At 38.8% G+C, this 19,703-nt stretch overlaps 1 protein-coding gene across 4 annotated transcripts in view; it reads right to left on the reverse strand.

Annotated features, from left to right (window-relative positions):
- PARD3B (par-3 family cell polarity regulator beta) overlaps positions 1 to 19,703 on the reverse strand; it is a 1,023,096-nt gene that overhangs the window by 303,848 nt on the left and 699,545 nt on the right. The window lies entirely within an intron of this gene.

The following is a 19,703-nucleotide window of genomic DNA, read 5'->3' on the forward strand; positions in this document are numbered from 1 at the left end:
AAGAAAAGGCAAAAAGTCACCCTTTCCCAAATGAGACAGTGTGGTGTAGTGGGAAAGTCTGTTGTTCCAAAAATATTTGTTTGAGCATCTTACAAAAGGGGGTGTTGAGTACATAGGGTTGGGGCTTAAATCCCAGGTGTGCCAACTTTTTTGTGACTTGGAACAACTGGTTTGAGTTCTTGGAGCCTTAGTTTCCTTTTCTATAAAGTTGTGGTGAGATTTAACACGATGATATATATTAAATAAATGTGCATATGTGCATATATGCAGACATACACAGATATATATGAGTTTGAAAGATTCCAGCAGTATCTGGAGACTGTATGTATGAGACTGTGTGTATATGTGCACACACACACACATACACACACACAGGGCATCTAAGATGACGAGCCCTTCTCACAGTGCACATCCCAAATGTTCCCTACATTCTAGCTTTTATTATTTCCACCACTATTTTTATGATTATTGACTAATATACTGCAAGGAAATCAAAGAGCATTGAAGTGATTGTAATTTTTGTGATTAAACACTTTAGTGGCTATTAATGTATCATGAAGGCAATTTATTTAGTCAATAAATAAATAAAGCAAAGCAAGAAAGAAAACAACTTGTCTGTGTCAATGCTTATTGTTCCAAATTGTCTTTCTATTGGGATATCTAGAAAAGAAGTAATATTTAAATATAATATATAACTCCAAAAAGAAAAAAAAAACTAAGTGAATTTTAGTAGCTTGTTTTCCGATATACAATATTTTTCATTTACACTGGCTCTCCCTGCATACCTGCCCCCTTTCACTCTTGCCGTGACCTCCATCCCCAGCCACAGCCAGGCTTCTGGTTGTCTACGGCAGGATTAGGCTATCTAAATACCAGCAGCACAAAGATTATTTTAAAGATGGAAGGAATTCTATCAGGGCCCTTTTCCACCAGGGCTAAAGCTCACGATCCTCTCCAGTTATGAACATTATTACCACACAGAGGCTACATTTGCATTTCTGGGAATGAACTACTTTGCAGCATTTCAATAGATGCAGATGGAGAACACTTTAAGGATTAGGTACATAAAAGTACCTAACTCGATGCCTAAAACCGAGTAGGGCTCAATAAGCCACACCGTCTTTTCTTACTATCATCACTATTTTTGCTTCTCCTATGGCCGCTACCATGAACCCTGCCACCAGTTTAACCCAGTGTTAAGCAAAACAAGGAATACTGAAGTGCAGCAAAGGCCTAATGCACACACGCGCACACACACAGAGCTGCATAACAATACACTCTTTTGCATATGTTCTGAATATGTTATAAGTAATCAGAATGGTGACAGTAATTCTAATAGCTAATTGCACAGCATGCTTAGTCCCGTTCTAAGTGCTTTGCCTGCATTACCTCACTACGGTCCTTACAGCAGCGCTGCTTTCCCATTTTACAGACGAGGACACTCATGCCCAGAGAAGTGAAATGACCGGTATAAAGTTACACACTCCATATGCGTCAGAACTGGGAACTGTCCTCAGGCAGTCTAACTTCAGCATTTCTGCTCTGTACTGCCTACAGATACACTTGGCCTCTGCCTTCTGCTTGATTAGAGTCAAGCTACTCACACTGGCCCACAGAGTCCTCATCTCTAGAATAAGAGCATTAGTCTAGATTTGCCCGGATAAGATTAGTCAAGCAGTCAAACACAAAGACCAGATGTTGTCTTTACAGTTTCGCCGTTAGCTTACAGGAGGCGATTTTGCACTTTGAACAATATACATGATGACAACAAACACTGCATTTTACAGGCAACAGTGTATCTTTAATCAACCCAACAGAGATGAGATCAAGTGGAAAAAAAAAAAAGTACCAGAAATTTCAGGAACAAATTTCAGATGCTACTTGTGAGTCATAAATACTGAGAACATGTTACTACTAAATCCAGAAAGAGGCATATTTCTAATATTCTCAGGAAGGAAGGTAAGTTGAAGAAACAGAAATTGGATAAGATCATTTTTGACAAGAAAACAAAAGGCAACATAGAGGTTTGGGGTATTGAAGCAACAGTAAAAGCTTTGGAGTTTACAGGAAATATTTTACACCATCAAGCCCTGGGGAAGTCTGACATGAAGTTTGGTGAAAACAAGAAGACGAAGAACATTATCTGAGAAAGCTCAGTTCCTCTGTCAACAGTAGTAACCATCTTTTATTTATTAATTGCCATTCAGGAGATTATATTAGAGCCCAAACTGTAAGTATTCACGTCAACCTTTAGCAATAAATTCTAGAGAACATGAAAGTGAATAAATCATCTAAGATATAAGGCACGCTATCTAAAAGCAGCTCAGCCAGAAGTCATATTTGAGGAGAAACAAATACATTGTTACTCATTCTAAGCAAACTGAACATTAAGGATTCATGGATTTTGCAGGATTAATAGAGCCAGCAATTAATTCACCCTACAAAAATAAACAGAAGCCACAAATCAGAAGTACCAACTGATGTTGGCCACAATTACACCTAGCTTTACTGGATGTAGTATGTAGTAAAATTAAAAGCAAAAAGTGATGAGTTCTAGGTTGTAAATGTGGGCTCAAGGGTTTTGAGGCTTGGAAAAAGTGTTTATATTTATTCCTGGGGAGTCACCAGGATGTAGCAGGGGCAGACTGATATGAGAGAGGAGCATCCGAAATCAGGAAAGTCTTTGCAAGGACTCCCAGGGGGCACTGAACTGATTTTCCAAGTGAAAGGAGACTCTGACGTGGGACTTGAGCAGGGTCTCACATCTCCTTTAGGTGTCCCAGGGCTTCTGGCAGAAGCTCAAGGTTATATTACTGGTTGTGGGAAGGATTATTATGTCAGTTGATGGTTATCAGCGCCAAATTCCAACAAAACACTTGGAATAAAGTACCCTACCATGCAAAGATTGTATGGAGTGCAATAAATGGTCACATTCAATTCCTCTTCCCTTATTCTTACCCTCGCCCATTCAAATGTAGGTTGACACTACCTAGGAAATTCTATAGCTTTTAGAATGGGAAGACTCACTGCCTATTTTTAGCTTAACCAGTGGCACGAATTACATTTTTTCTAGGCTCCCATTAAAAGTAGAGGTCTCTCTGAAAGGGTAGTATAAAGTGATTAATCAAATTCAAAACCTCAGTTACCCTGGCCCATTGCAGTCATCCCCAAACATGATGACTCCTTATATTTTCTTCTGTAGTCGATGTGATATTGGCTGTGGTTGATTTTAAACAATTATCTGAGAGAGTGATCTATGAATACCATATGTTATCAGTCTCAGAGTGGGGGGACTCTGTCCAAATTTGAGCATTTACTTGTTCCATTTTGAGCATCTACAGAACTAATCTTAATATGACTCTTCAGTGAATGATTTCCAGGCCAACCTTACTTACTTGCAAATGCCAAGGAATAAATCTTCCTTCAAACTTTATTAGCAAAGCTTTATTATTTTTTTTTTAATTTTTTTTCAACGTTTATTTTTTTGGGGGGACAGAGAGAGACAGAGCATGAACGGGGGAGGGGCAGAGAGAGAGGGAGACACAGAATCGGAAACAGGCTCCAGACTCTGAGCCATCAGCCCAGAGCCCGACGCGGGGCTCGAACTCACGGACTGCGAGATCGTGACCTGGCTGAAGTCGGACGCTTAACCGACTGCGCCACCCAGGCGCCCCAAGCTTTATTATTTTAACTTCTGACTTCTATATCCAGTGACCACATTCTCTGCGATCCAGATAAACGTGTCTTTCTATCAGAAACACGAACTTGATATATACAAACTTCTTTAAACAAATGACACTACAGTTATTTAGAATGCTAAAAGAGGGATCTTACATGGTGAACATTATTCTCAAGGTGGTGTAATACAAATATGCTGGAAGTTCCATCTGCCAAACTTTTCCTGAAATTAAAAGCCTCAAAGAGATACCTCACTGACATTGGTTTTAAAAGATGTTAAAGTACTTTCGAAGATTCATCTGTTCCCAAATGAAGGAAGGATTGGCTTCACTGAGGCCCAGAAGCTTTCCCCACAAAGAGTAGAGGGAAACTTCAGGATCTTGTCTTTTGGTCCCACCAATCCTTAGACATAGCCACCATTCCCTGTCATCCAGAAAACCGCAGTATTATAGAGAGAATGGACACACACAAGACTAAAGATTTAAAGGGGTCGTGCCACTCTTTCTCCCACAGGCATGGAACAGGTGGCATGAAAGCTACTGTCTGGGTCAACAGGTGCCATTATAGAACAGATCCTTAACACACTGAGAAACCACTGCTCCCACCTTCTAGGTAGCAAGTCCCATGTCAACGTATTACAAAACAGAAAGTCCTTCCTAGACGATTGTTTGGATATGGACCTCCGTTTCTCTGACTCAGTCTTGGATTCCTGCTCCTGCCCTATGGCTGCAGACTGCTGTTGGTTCCCTACAGGGAGGTGATTAGGATAACAGAGAATAAAAATCTAGAGCATTGTTAACAGTGAGTGATTAAGAGGGGAAGTCATGTAACAGCCCCCCAACCCCTACTCTGCCACCTATTTCCTGAGTTATTAACCTCCGTGCCTCAGTTTCCTTATCTGTAAAAATAGGGTAGGACAAGCGTGGGGGAGTATCTGGCACATAGCATGTGCTCACAAAGCAGTAGTGATAATTATTGTCACTGTTACTTCTGTGCCACATGTGAACATCCGAGTAAGTGAAGGCCCAGCGCAATTCATTTGGTTCGGTCTACCATTGCATTCTTCAATAAAACCATAAAGCCATTCCTGCAGCAGAAAGCTGAAAAGGGCTTCATAAAGAAATAATGTCATTCCTTTTTTATTCCAAAGTTGAGCTGATTTTTCAAACAGCTCCTTACATTTTTTTTTTCTCATTTGAAATAAGGTATATGCGCCCATCTGTTCCTCGCAGATAGAGGCTATATCATTGGGAGGACTGCAAGTGGAGTGTTGGGTGCCCTTTCCTTAAGGCTATAATCATTTAATTAGTCTGAGATTTCATTGGCAATATTGGAACTTCCCATTCTAGCATTAAAATCTTGCAATAAAAGAATGCCTTAATCCAGAAGACCAGTAATTGGATCTTCCATTATTGATGAAACTTCTTCCAATACATTCTTATTAGAACATAAGAAATTATTTGGGGTAAGGTACTCACTTTCAGATGCATGGCAAGTTTTTCTCCCAGCTAGAGCTTTATAATTAATAAATACTTATGATAAATTAAAAATAAATAATATATTAATTTGCACATTTCAATAACATCAATGGCCCTCAAGGCACTTAGTGAAAATTAATTAAGTTATTGCCCCTCCCTCTAAAATAAAGGAATTGTGCCCAGTAGTAAATTGGGGATCAAAATGATTGCAGTGCTATTCAGAGGTCACAGCGTGAAACTTAAGAAGGCCGGGAATTCGGCAAGATAGCTTACTTTCATTATCAATTTGGCATTGCTGTATTATGAGCAATGAACTTGGGCAAATACAACGGAAATGCTTTACTTGCTTCATGGGGAGTTGTGATGTGAAATTAATAGCCTTAAAACTGTTTGAATGAAAAATTATTATAAATTCCAAGTAGGAAGTCACAACACCACTTTATGTTCCAATATATCCCGCTTTGTCTTTTTATTTTAGATTACACTTAACTGAAAACTGTGTATATTTGATTTTTTTGTTGTTGTTTCCCTAGAGGCAAAATGTCTTATGTGCTTTAATAGATATCATTGCAAATCCATTAGCTTAGAAAAAAAGTTCCCCATAATATCCAAATGTGGAATTTCCCAAATTATGTTATCTGTGCTAACTGTGTCCATAATGGGCCTAATTACCTTCTTGCCTATCTCAGTATTCCAAATATTGATCATCATTCCAAGCTTATCACTGTGCCCTGCTTCCTATTCATTACCATAGGGCATAATGTAATCTGGCTTATACATTATCTTCTGTCATTTGGGTCTCAGTTCTTTTACTGGCAATTTCCAAGTTCTCAGGAGCAGAGATTTTTCTTTTAAGTCTCGTAAATCCCAGGGTCTTTTATCATTTCTTGAAATTCATGTCAAATGTTCAATAATGAACTTCTCATTAAGATTCATACATTTGCATAATCTCTCCTACTCTGTCTCCAAACATTGTCTATTTTAAAGTGAAAATATCTAGAGAAAATATGGGAAGATTAGGTGAACAAATACAACACATGCTTTGATGATGAGTGTGGGCAGGGCCCTCCCAAAGTCTTCGAATCTTTGCCAAGTGTTGCTATATACGTTAATTTTCACTAAAAGTTCCTTCTTTTAGAAACTGATGGTCAAAACCTTATGCCCTATTTTGGTTCCTTTCCTGGACTCAAATTATGAGTAACAAATGTGAAGAGCTGTGAATTTATTGCACCAAAAACATTCTCATGACAGTTTTTCCACTTATTGTCTATCGTGTAGATAAGAAAATGGACTCTGTGGTTCAATTTCATGGCTAGATTATTTTTTTAAAGTTTTTTAAATGTTTTATTTTAATTTTGAGAGAGACAGAGAGTGAATAGGGGGAGGGGCAAAGGGAGAGAGAGACCCAGAATCCGAAGCAGGCTCCAGGCTCTGAGCTGTCAGCACAGAGCCTGATGCGGGGCTCAAACCCATGAACTGTGAGATTATGACCTGAGCTGAAGTCGGGCACTTAACCGACTGAGACCCCCAGGTGCCCCATGGGTAGATTATTTTTTAAAAAATATATAGCCATATTTCTGGGCAGATTCTGTTGAGGTAACTAAAGAACTGAGACAAACCCACTCCTAATAGTGTGGTTTGTTGTGATCTCTTGCTTTGTCTCTTACCTCGCTTATTAGGAAAATTCTTACTTGATTAAAACAACTTAAAATTGGCATTTAAGACAATAATGAATTTAAAAAATACATAAATACCACTGGTCTCCAAAAGGAACATGGCTATAAAGGAAAGAAAACAAAACTACTTTTATTATTTAACAGAAAAAAAAAAGACGTATTTGAGGGTCCAATAAACTGTCTAAAACGGCAAGCTTTTCCACCTGTGAAATAGGATCAATACAATCGATAAATGCCACCTATCATTTTCTTAGTCCTGTTGACTTTGTATCCTCAGCACAGGGAAGTACTACATAAATATTTGCTGTAGGGATAAGTGAAGGTGAAAGTGAAGGGTGGTTACAGCACACAGATGCCCCTTTTCTCCAGTGCCGTGAGTGGGGACACGGTACCTGGAGAAACACATGTCACAGTTGCCTACCTTCCTCAAAGCGCTCACACAGCTTCCTGTTCTTTGCTCATATGGCCCTTAGGTTCTTTGGTGTCACTTTCAAGGGTTTAATAATGTCTGTCCTACCCATAATTGTTCATTCATCATCTCTATGTTTTGCCTTTCTTTTTACACTAGTCATTCCCTTTGCTTAACTTCTCTCTTTGTAATATTAACCTTTTATGCCATTCCCACCTCCGTAAGTGCACTTTAAATAGTCTTGTTTTTACCCACTACCAAGAACACACCCTTAAATGTCTTCTAGCTTCTCCTTGCATACCTTGCTAACAGGCTTTTCACTCTGAACACAAACTGCTTCTATGGTTCCACTCTCTCCCCTCCCCCTCCTTTCCTTTTATCATTTACTCTTTGTATGGGTTGCTTCAATAGCACATCTTTATTCTGCTTGTGATTGTTGAGTGGTTTATGTCTTACATGGGTGTATACTATAGTACTCTCAAAATAAAGTATAATACAAAGAATTCTAGTAAGTCTCTTTAAAACCATTAGCATAACTAAAAGGTCAAACTAATTGATTTCTTGAAGACATACAAAGATGGTTTTATATGCTATAATGTAAGTTGAATACCTGCATTTTTTTAGGGTCAAACATTATTTTCGTGCTTTTGCTTTACTATTTCTCCCTTTTTTTATAGCTGACTGTACGTAAAAAAAAAAAAAACAACTTCAAATTCCCAGTTACTAAGTTATTTATAGAACTGATAGAAAGTGTGTTTTTCAGTTCTGTGTCAATCTGAATAACAATCTCTCTATGGATATATTTTAAGCAAGATTTCAATCTAATGTTAAAATGTCAAGCCAAAACTAAATCAGCTATCCATGAGTGTTTACTGAGTGTTTTTTATGGCTCAGAACTGTGCTTGGTCCTAAGGGTAATAGAAGATAAGTGTAATAGTAACTAATACTTCCTTGTTGCTTTATAATTTACAAAGTTCTCTCCTGTACAACATGAGATTGTATCATACACAATTGATCTTGCCCAAATTCACTTGTACATTCATGTCCAGAGAGAGCTAGAAAGAAGAAGAAGGGTGAGAGGGCAGGTTAAAATAACCTATGTAATGAGAGCAATTTCACTCACCATTCATCTCAGTGAGAGTAGACTCTGGAATGAGTATATCTCAGAGAGGGCAGGAGGTTGGAGAAATGAACTGTTTCCTGGGAGTCCCTGCTTTTATTTATTTTTTACCATGGGTAAACATTATATTATTTTTTATTGAGATATAATTGATATAGAACATTGTGGAAGTTTCAGGGGTAAAAATGATGCTTTGATACACATATACATTATAAAGTGATTACCACAATAAGGTTCATTCTCACCCTACATAATTACCATTTTTTTGTGTGTGTGGTGAGAACATTTAACATCTATTCTCTTAGTGACTTTCAAGTACATAATACAGAACTGTTAACTATAGTCTCTATGCCACAGCATGGAGTTCTATTCTCAGAACTTATTCTTCTAATAATTGGAAGTACGTACCCTCTGAGCAATATTTCTCACTTCTCTCATCCCTAGGCTCCTGGAAATCACCATTCTGTTCTCTGGTTCTATGAATTTAGCTGCTTATGATTCCACATATAGTGAGATCATATAGTACTTGCCTTTCTCTCATTGACTTATTTCAAGTTAGCCCTCAAAGTCCATCCATGTTGTAGAAAATGGCAGGATTTCCATCTTTTTCTTTATAGCTGGATAATATTCCATTCTGTATACATACTGCATTTCCTTTATCCAATCATTCACTGATGGCCACTTGGGTTGTTTCCATGTATTGGTCATCATGAATAACGCTGCAATGGACAAAGGAGTGCAGATACCTCTTCAAAATAGTGACTTCATTTCTTCACATAGATATCCATAAGTGGCTTGCTGGATCACATAGTAGATCCATTTTTAATTTTTTGAGGAATCTCCATACTGTTCTCCATAGTGGCTGTACCAATTAATATTTCCACCAGCAGTACACAAGGGTTCTCTTTTTCCCACATCCTTGCCAACCCTTGTTATCTCTTGTCTTTTTGATAACAGGCATTGTAACAGGTAAGAGGTGATGGTCTCTGCTTGCTGCTCATGCCATGAGCATCCTATCATAGGGAGTGTCATTCTCCAGTTTCAAGATATCTATCTTTTATGGGTCCCCATGCTTAAACACAAGCCAACCACTTCATCAAATGCTTCATTGAAGAAACGGCTATCCATTGCAGATAATTTTGAATTCTCTACTTTAAAGTGAATTTAGGGGATTTCCAATAATATTTTGTGATTTCCCTATCTCTGATGACTTAAGAATCATTCTGAGAACCCAAGTACTATATCTCATGTAAATCCCAGAACAACCACTCAACTCTCTATCCCAATTCCTTTTAAAATCCCGAGTTTGCAGACAAGGAAATGTTGGCCTCAGTGTTCTGTGAGGCTTTCTTTGCTTAGACAACACATGAGTTACATTCCTCCCACTTCCTCTGAACCCTCAGAAATAACAGGTAAGGTACCTACTTTCCTCTAAGATGTTATAATCCATGTTCTGAGCAAAGATGGATGCACATGAAGTGATAACACCTGATAATGAACAGTAGTTCCTTCACATTTGTAAGGCATCCATCTGAGGATAATAAAGATCCCCAAACTTTAGAAAATAAAAATGTTTGACTCCTGGCTTCCTTGGGAGTGGTATTTCCAATAAGGGCCATGTTATCTCTTCACTCCACTAATTAATTGCTTCTTCAGCATCTACTAATAATTTATTCTTTTTTTTTCCCAACGTTTTTTATTTATTTTTGGGACAGAGAGAGACAGAGCATGAGCGGAGGAGGGGCAGAGAGAGAGGGAGACACAGAATCAGAAACAGGCTCCAGGCTCTGAGCCATCAGCCCAGAGCCCGACGCGGGGCTCAAACCCACGGACCGCAAGATCGTGACCTGACTGAAGTTGGACGCTTAACTGACTGCGCCATCCAGGCGCCCCTAATAATTTATTCTTAAAAGCAATAGCTATAACAAGCACGAATTCTGGCATCGGACCACTTAGGTTCATTTCTCATTCCCATTCTATACTAACTATGTTAATGTGCGATCTTCCCGCCCTTCTGTGACTCAGTTTCTTCATTTGTAAATTTTGCTAATTTATTACAATTGCAAATTAGTAAAATTTGTGAAATGGAGATAATGGAGCACCTTTCTCACAGGGTAGTTATGGGATTATCTGATACAGAGCTCGAACGTGATGTCTGGCACATGTAAGCATTCAGTAAACATTAGTTCATACCATATGCCTTCTCTTATGAGGAATGTTTACACTCATTAGGAGGATTTCTTTACAACCAACAGAATGCCAAGAGGATTTCTGTTTCCATCGCCATATATCATGGGCCTGGGGCATCATTAGCTTTGAATTGGCACTCTTTATTCAAAACTAGTTCTTTTTTGTATTGTTCAAGACTTTTCCTAACTTTTCAAATCATCTTCTATACACTTCACTTCTTTCAATAGCCCCAAAGGCTTGTTTCTTACAGAGGCATTTTCCATAAAGGAACCAAAATCTATGGGCACCTGGCTGGCTCAGTTGGTAGAGCAGGTGACTCTCGATCTTGGGGTTGTGAGTTCGAGCCCCAAGTTGGGTGTAGATATTACTTAAAAAATAAAAATAAAAAATCTTAAAAAAACAAAAAAGAAACCAAATGCTAAAATTACTTGATGGGAATACCCCATGTAAAGACAAGAAAAGAGCTAAGTAGTTTATTTTACCAGCCGAGTGACTCTTCTGTCTCTGACCAACCTATTACACCATCAACAAAATGACAAACCAGGCAGCATCATAGACTTTTGGGGTCACAGGACAGTAGAGAACTCTGAGGACTGCAGAGCCAAGAATGCTGACATATAGCATAGTTCGGGGTTGGAGCAGTGTGGGTACAGGAAAAGTCCAGAGAGAACAAAGCACCCTGACCCTCAGTCACTGAATAAGGCTTCATGAATGAAGCAGGACTTGTCCTGAAGATGAATCGAACATAAGCTGGAAAAGTAGGAGGTGAGCAGGTGCTCCACAAAGGAAGAAAAGCCTGAGGACAAACCTGACATGTCTACTCGGTGGTGGGGATAGAGGGTGGAGGGAGTGACTGGTAAGAGAAAGTGACTGTAGGGACGTGTGGGTGGCTCAGTTGGTTGAGCGTCCCGATTTTGGCCCAGGCCATGGTCTCACGGTTTGTGAGTTTGAGCCCCACGTCGGGCTCTGTGCTGATGGCTTGGAGTCTGGAGCCTGCTTCTGATTCTGTGTCTCCCTGTCTCTCTGCTCCTCCCCTGTTCATGCTCTCTCTCTCTCTCTCTCTCAAAAATAAACATTAAAAAAAATAATAAAAAAAAAAAGAGAAAGTGACTGTAGTGGGGAACAGAGGGTGAAATAAGATACAAAGGGCTTTGGAATGTGGCTGAAAACGTGAGACCCACAGCAAGGGGCAATGGGAATCCTCTAAAAGCTTTTCCACCAACAGAATGGCTGGGTAATATTGGTATTTTGAGAAAAGGGAACATGGAAGGAATATATAGGATAAATTAAGGAGATGAAAGACGGCTGTATTATATGGTCATGGAACGCACCGCAAACACAGTATCTTGATCTTTACTTTCTTCCTTTTTACAACTTCAACTTCAGGCTTTTGTAAAGCAATTTCTTCTGACACATTTTTAGTGTGGTTAATCGTCTTTCCTCAGAGTGACCAGAGCTACTTGCCTCAGACATTTCTCTGCCCACCTTGCAAAGGCTGAGGAAGCATGGTCTAGTCCACGTGGGAGGCAAGACGTGCTCCTGGATGTGCCTCTGAATGGGTAGGATGGGGCACTGCCCGCCACCCTGAAGCATCCTCCTGGCATGGCTAAGCTGTGACTGCCACATCCAGGCCTGATGCTATCTCCTCTTAAGCATACTTTATTATATTTTTCAATATATAATGATTAATGGGCAGCAAAACTAATAACATGGGGGCACACAAAATAAATGAGGTGGCAAATATGAAAAGGAAGTCCCACTTAATGTTGTTGTGAAATCTGACAACATGCTGGAGTCTCCCTATAACTCAGCCTGAGGAGCCCTTGCCAGCAGGAAACAAGGTTACAAGAAGGTGGTATTTCCATTAATATCTCCCCCTTGGGGAAGTCTCTGATCAGTCTTTCTTGTACTGAAATTCCTGGTAGGTTATAGTGAAATTTCAGAATACTTGGGGACACTGCTGTAGTCCCTCTCAGGGAAGCTCGTGGAGGAGCAGAAGAACATCACAACTCGCCAGCTATTATCCTGATCTGTCCCTTTTATCTACCCCTGGTATTGACATTCATTTTTTTTTCCTATCCAGTATTCACCATTCCAGATGGAATGAGTATCCTGGTTTCTTTTGGGGGTTACTATGTTTCCCCCTCTTTCACCCAGAAGTGTGCCTATGAGCCAGGCATAACTGGTCAGTATAGTTCATTCCCCTGTTTGGTTTGGGGATAGCCATCTTGGCTTTTCCATAAAAAGGAAGTCCAAGGAGAGGAACCAGAACTGTGAGAGAGAACACTGTTGACACTGAGACCCTAGACCCATCCTTGTCTTTATGCAGATGCTCCTTTGAACTCTTCAGTTGCATGAGTCAACAAATTGTCTCCCTTGCCAAAGCCAGCTTGAAATAGATACTTTCAACTGTCACCTAAAGATTCTTGAGTTCATACCCTATTCTCTAATGTCTCATCCACATATCAACCCACCAGTTGTTTCTACCCGGGTTAGACAGATACTTGAGCAATAGGGAAGGTTGTTCTTGGCCATAATGGCAAAGAGATCATAAGTACAGAGCCAATCACAGCAGCGAAAACTGTCTCTGATGTTCGTCTATAGGCAGGCATGTTCTAGTCTGTTATTGGTTGGGTTTTATGAGAACTAAATTCCCCTACAGAGAGGAGTCGTATTAAACAGAGTCTTGGCCCCTGACCCCTCTGTGAAGCGGAGACCGTTCTCCAGATGATTACTAATAACTAGAAACCAACAACTAATTGTTACACACTTTAGGAAAATAGAATGGCTTTCAAAAATAATAGAATGAATTCTCACTACGGTTAACCAAGAGTTCAAACAGCTTATCTATACTTGTACTAACTAAATATATTGTTTGGGGTTTTAAAGTTATGAGTAAACCTGATATCACTTTTAAGGGTCTGTTCTTCCCACTACATTCTCATGGCTACCCAAGAGAGACTTGACATGTGGGAGGAGATGGAGGCCTCACAGGGAGGTGTCTGTTTCTGCAGGAGGCTGTGTATTGAATGGGTAAGTTCCTGTCAAGCTTGTCTTTCATAGAACTTCTGAACAAACTGTGAATTCCAAACCTATCTGTAAAAACCAAGGAAACAATAGGCAAAAAGCAGCCTAGGGTAGTTAATGATACAGACTTTGATGTAAGAAGCATCTTTGATGAGGATTTGACCTTGGAGGACTTGGGGTCTAGGCAAGCCATATAACCTTTCTGGGCTTCAGTTTCTTCATCAGTAAAATTGGAATGATGAAAAATATAATACTGATGATGATAAAAGCAGCAGCAGCTACCTGTACGAGGTACGTTTCAAGTGTGTGTGTGTGTGTGTGTGTGTGTGCGCGCGCGCGTGTGTGCGTGCGTGCTCAATTATGAGTTGCATACTATTGTTATCCCTGTTTTATAGCTGAGGAAATTGAGGCACTGATAGGTTAAGTAACTTAAATAAGTTAACAGTAATGTCAATCTCATGGCTTTTTATTGTGATCAGTTGAAATTACATATGTAGGAGAAAGCTACTATACGTGTGTGTGTGTGCGTCACTATGTTGCTACTAATAAAAAAAAGGGGTGTTTTCTTCCACATATGTTACAGACACTGGACTGAACTGATCCCAAGAAGATACAGAGAGCTATCTCTCTTAAACACCTGCTTATGGGGAGTCAAAATGCAGAATTTGAAAACATTCCCAAAACAAGGGGGTGATATAGTAAGACGTAGAGTGGGGGATAGGCGTCGGGGAGCAAAAGAACACTCTGAGCTGAAATGGACATCTGGACAGACTGAGAGATGGTCCTAGAAACAGAGTGGGAGAAAGGTGAGAGCAGAGGACTGATGAGGAGTAGCAAACCCACCAATCTGTCCACTGTGGAGTGTTCATGTGGGGTGGGAGGCATGCAGAGGTGAAGACGGACACAGAGGATAGAAAAGGAGTGAAGACAACCCTAGAAGCGAGATGAACGGGTGCATGATTGATCCCACCAGCAACAAGAGACCTCTGAAGTCTGCATCTCTGCACCCAAATACACCTGCTTATTTCTGTGGACAATAACTAAGGCAGGGGCTTTCTAACTGCTTATTTAGAACTTACTGTGTGACAAGCTCTGTGCCAAATGCTTATAATCCCCAGAGAGCCCGAGAAAGGGTTATCACCATTAATCACCTTTTATAGAAGTCAGCCTCCCAGAACAGAAGCCTCAAACATTGCAGAGCCCTATTCTACTTTTAATAGTTAATTATAATAAAAACACAAAACCATACAGATTTTCTAAAAAGTGTTTATATCAAAAAAAGAAAGGACTGCTGATGCTCCCACACACAAAAAAAGCTACTCTTTTTCTCATTTTACTATGGACTTTTGAGCCAAGTGTCATATGCTATATTCTCCCTGCCTTGTTCTGGGTAAGAATTTAGGAAGAAGCTGTAATGCATCATTAAATAGTTTTTCCCATCATCTTATGACTGAGTTATTGGCACTAGATATAGCCATGGGGGGAAAAATAAATGTTTATGATGATTTAAAAGACCAATTATAAGCCTCTGCATTATTCCTTACTCAGCATCCTTTACACAGCATGTAAAAACGACAATGAAAAAAAATACGACATTTGAAATTTTAGCTGAGCGGAATGTCAGTTTTCAGTTACACTTAAAGAATAAAAAACATTAGGATACCATTAACAGTTTCAGAGTAATGGAGGCAAAGTGGGATTGTTTTCTATTATTATTATTACAGCCATTAATGGGTCAGAGCATTCCAAGGGAGAAAAGCTGGGGACAATCCATACACTTTCAATAGAGCATTAACTCTTTCAGGTCAAAAGGGGCCCATTTAGTGGACTGCACCAGTCAGTTAATAAATGATACCCTGGTGGCCTCAAAGAATTTATCTCCTGTCTAAAGAGTCTTGCTTACACATTTCTATTTTCTGCATTCTAGCTCAACAAATATTCCAGTAAGAGAAAAGGTTAATTTGCAGATAATTATTTAGGGAGAGAGGGAATATTTTTTAAAGCAGAAAAACAAAAACAACCTGTCACAATGCATCAGTCACTGTGTGCAAATCTGGGAAAGGATAATGAGCCTCGTGAAGTAACAGAATTAAGATGAAAAATTAGAGGTGCAAGATGGAACGATTTTCTTTCAAGGGAAGTACCTGGTGAAATAATTTTTTTCCCATTGTTCATTTCACACGATTTATATGTGACTAAGTACAGCTAATCTTGTCTCTTTCCAAAAGTTAATGTCAGCTACTAGAATAATCTGCTTTCTTGATTTAATTGCATAGTTTAACCTCTGACATAACCTTTTAATTCACACCATGACAGCCAACCCCACAGAAAGTTTTTCTAGAAATCTGAGTAACTCCCCCAAGGTAACAACTACTTTCCCTTCTGTGGGTAAAGAGGGGACCATTCTGCCCAAGATCATCAAAAACAGCACGGCTGTTCTGGCCATAGAGGTAGCCGTCTTATTGCAGGGAAGGGGGACATTTGTCCAGATATCTAGGGTGTTAAAAGTTATATGCACAACAATGTCGGCATACTTAACATTACTGAACCATATAAAGATAGTTAAGACGGAAAGTTTTATGCTATATGTATTTTACTACAATCAAAATGAGTTTTTAAAAGTTGGTTCTTTTTAAAAGCATGGTTATTAAAAAGGGGTATGCTATAGAACATTGATCAGATGATATTTTGGTTAATGAAAGTGTTTAGTTCCACTTTGATTCAAACAAGGTTGGAGAAAAGTAAAACACTGCAAACATTTAAACATTTTGCTGTTGTTTAGTGAACCGAACTGAATTTGGGGAACTGAATTAATAAGAATACTTGGCTTCTTAAAATGCTAGGACAGAAGTCTTTGGCTACAGTAGTATAAGAACTCACACCCTCTGAAGGCTTTGATTTTATGCAAAGACCACAATACGATTTGAGCAGTGTGAAACCAGTGGACTTTTAGGCAATTTTTAAACTGCACGGTGGTAAAATTACGATGTTGTTTTAACTGTGACTCGTTTTTCAAATTATAAAGAAAGTTCCTCCCATTTTAGCAATTTAAGAATCACAATTTAGGGAAGCAACTTAATTTTAACAGCAAGAAATTTAAATATGTCTTGTTTTTCTTATTGAAGTCACTGACATATTCACAGAGGAGAAAACTTTATAAGGGTTATTTTATAAGTACCATTTGAAATGCTGGGACGGTCTCTTGCCACAGGCAGTATAAGGATTCTTAAGTAGACTATCATTAAGAGAAAAAGAAAGAGATGACTACAGTGAACTAACAAACCAAGTCTAAACACATATCATTTTGGATTAAATTCCTCTGCAAAGTAATATAGTAAAGATGGGAGGGGTGTGGAATATCCTCATTCAATATTTCTCTTGGGTTGTAGGCGTTTTTATTTGAATTATTTCAATATGAGTTTTTCTCTTTGTAGCTCGGATTTTTTTCATATGGTGAAATAATTCTTTGCTTATATAACCTCACTAATGCTGCATCAGAGTTTTGCTGCATGATCAAATAAAAGCAGGTCTAGAGGTTGAGAAAAGAAAATTTGTTTAAACAAACATCTTGATAATTAGAAAACTGATGGGAAATTCTCAGCTTTTCTTCAAAGCAGACCAAAGCTACCAATGTGCGTGAGCAAAAACCCAGAAGCCACACAAGTAGAATGTCTCCTTCTGTCCTCAACTCTAAACACAAGGCATTCTCACTGACTGATGCCTTTCAGGGCTAAACTCATGTATAATATTCCTTTCTCCTCTTTTTTTATGGAAGATTAGGCCCTTTAAAGTGTATACACAAAGCAGGCTGGCCAGGTGGTGCATTACTGGTCTACTTTAAGATGAAATGCTTTTGATTTGCTGATTGACCCAAAACAGTTCCCAATCCTCAGAGGACAGTTAACGGTATCTTCAAAAAGTCAAGCACTGATATTCCAGAAAAAGTCTCCCCTGATTCTTGTTCAAATCAGTCTATGATCAGAAGCATATATTTTCACAGCTTAGGAAGAAAAGTAGATTTCTTGGTCTATCATAAATCCAGAGATGAAGGTTGTGCCTGGAACCCGAAGACTCATATTCAAGACCGGTCTCTCCAATTGGTCTCAGGCTCCATCTTGCTCTTTAGTTGCCGGGTATTCTGTTCCTCTCTGTTCAGTATCTGAGATGCTAAACTAAATGTTTATTTAATGTAATCAACCCAAATCCTTTTCTCCTCAGGCATGCCCCTACTTTCTTGCACCTGTCTGCTATCGCATCATGGAACCCTATACCCCTGAAATGTTTATGACTTCATTTTACAGCTGCCTTTGCCCCTCCCTACCAGTGGAGCAGCCACTCTAATTTAAGAAGCCCTAAATATTGTTGCCATGGGTGACACAAGAGCATCGAGAATGGTGGAGCTCAACTAATAAAAAGGCTTTCACAGCATTTCAGCCTTTGCTCATAAGTAAAGTTAAAATTTATGGCTTTTAAAATACTGGATCTGGAAGAGGTCAGGTTAAACGGCTGCTAGTAATAAAAGGAATCAATACACCACAGCATCTTGAAACAGCCAGCAAACTAAATAAACACTCCATCCAAATCCACTTGGCCCTGAATTAAAAGAACATAAAATACTGTATTTATTTGGTTTGTTCCCCATCCATCAAAAAGCTTGCTTCTCTAGGTCTCAACAAATTCTACCCAAGACAAGTATCAAATGTTTGTTAGCCAAATGGCAATTATAGAACATGTCAAGGCTTTGGGTAATTAACTAAGTGTTAACTTTATCAGGGAAGCGCTTGTAGATTAGTTTACCACAAACACACAAATAAGACAAACAGCCTGGCCTGAAAAGACAACAGACTTTTTGATGCTTATTTACAAACTGACACGGGAATTTGATATCCTCTGAGAACCCAAGCCTTCCTCCAGGAAAAAAGAAAAGGAAGAAAGTGTCTTTTCAATAGTTCCTTTCTCTCAGGCTGAACTCTGAAATTTAATCTAGATTTTTGAATGAAAATTCAATCATTTGCGATAATGAACAAAATCACAAGTCTGAAACCAAGGACAATTGTAAATTACATTGGAAAGGAAAAATCAGTGAATTTTGAAAGGAGGGCAAGTAAAGACTATCCCTTTGATGATTTCTTTTTCTTTTTTCTTTCTTTCTTTTTTTTCCACTACAGATTATTCAAGACACAAAAATACCATCCACTTTTCTTTGGTGACAAATAGTTTAATAATCTGTTAATGTTATTTTCCTGTTCAAAAGTTCATGCATGGAAAAAAGGACTAGTGACTGTATTTTGTCCTAAAGCCATTTTTTTCCTCTGGAAGGTATTATATGAAAGCTATTTATGTCAGAGAAAGGCGACTGCTATTCATCCCTTCAGACAGAAGAAATCCTGACACAAAGGGACTCTTTTACCCTTCTCTAATAGCTTACGGTTTAATATTTTAAATGTATTTTTTGCTTTTCATGGTTCGGCACAAAGTATGACTCTGGAATGAAAATAAGTGATCACAATTTATAGACATCATAGGTAAAATAGGGATACTTTTTTTTTTTTTTTTTTTTTTTTTTTTTTTTTTTGTAGCGTTAGCCCATACTTAGGCTTCCTGCTGGGAATAATCTTAGATTTCAGAAACACAGCTTTATGGTCAGAAACATCGGAGAACTTACTTTCTAGAATGTGCTTCTCTTTGGTCTGGTTTGACCCTCTTAGAAAATAAGAAATGTCCTCTAAGTGGGAGTTCGTTTCAAGGAAGTGATGTCCTTTCACTGAAATGGGCCTGGCTGAGCCACTGAAGACAGCCTTCCTCCTCCCAGAGGTCCTGTGTCCTATGAAGTGACTCAGAAGCAGCTTTCCAGGGTTTCAGGGGAAGACTCTAAAACTGACTGAGGCAATTCTAAGGTCTAAACTTCAAAAACATATAAAAGCAGTGACTTAAGGAGAAATTCTGTTCCAAATAATGGACCTCCATTTAGCTTTCCCTTTGGACAATCTTTAATAACGCCCTTGTGAAATTATGGTAAATGTGCACAATTTTTTTAAAAAGGCAAAAAAAAAAAAAAAGAAATCTGAAAAACCCCTGAGAATATGGAAGACTATAACAAGGAAGGATGGTGATGGATGAAATCT

The sequence above is a fragment of the Prionailurus viverrinus genome, chromosome C1 (assembly GCF_022837055.1).
Source record: "Prionailurus viverrinus isolate Anna chromosome C1, UM_Priviv_1.0, whole genome shotgun sequence".
NCBI classification, from domain to species: domain Eukaryota; kingdom Metazoa; phylum Chordata; class Mammalia; order Carnivora; family Felidae; genus Prionailurus; species Prionailurus viverrinus.